Genomic DNA, 860 nt, shown 5'->3' on the forward strand with positions numbered 1-860 from the left:
TATTGCTAGGCTATACTTTCGTTACTAAAGTAAAGCAAGATAAAGATCAAAATTAAATCTCAAAGTTATGTAAGGGCAATTATCAGACAATTGGAAAATTAATATAGTTTAATATCATAATATATTTGATTTCAATCTAGCTTATATTGCTTTAAATGAAAATAAAACATAAACAGAAATGTATCTTTGATTTTTTTCAGTCTTTCATCACATTGATTTCAATATGACTTTAAAAGGAATCATTCTGCAGTAAACTTTATTTCAGATAAAGTTTGAATGTGTCTCCCAAAATTCCTGTGTGAGAAGATTGATCCCAGTGCAGCAGTTTCATGAGTGGGGTTTATATGAAAATGTTTGATCATGGACTCACTGCCCTTATTACTAAACTCAAGGTTTATTAATTAAACTCAAGGTTTAGTAATTGAATAATTTGGATAGAAGAAAGGAAAGGAAGAAATGTTGGAAATGTAATCTCAAAACATAAAAAAAGTTTAAAATATGACTCACCCTTAGAAATTATTATTGCCTGCCTTTGAAAAATAAGTTTCTCCTCTACTACAGAGCTACAGTACTGAAAACAGCCTGGTATTGGCATAGAAACAAACAGGATATGTGCTTCCCTGCTCCCCTATCCAACCTTCCTGCATCCCAATCATCCCGTTGCCCCAAGTTCTCCCCATTCTACCCTTCTCACTTTTTTCTCCCCATCTCCCCTTACCCCCCTGCTACCCCACCCTTAAGATCCCGATTTTTTGCCTGGCAATCTTGTCTACTTCCCCTACCCAGGAGGATAGCTATACGTTTTTCTTTGGGTTCACCTTCTTATTTAGCTTCTTTAGGATATCAAAATATAGACTCAC

This window comes from Microtus ochrogaster, chromosome X (assembly GCF_000317375.1).
Source record: "Microtus ochrogaster isolate Prairie Vole_2 chromosome X, MicOch1.0, whole genome shotgun sequence".
In the NCBI taxonomy this organism is placed as follows: Eukaryota; Metazoa; Chordata; class Mammalia; order Rodentia; family Cricetidae; genus Microtus; species Microtus ochrogaster.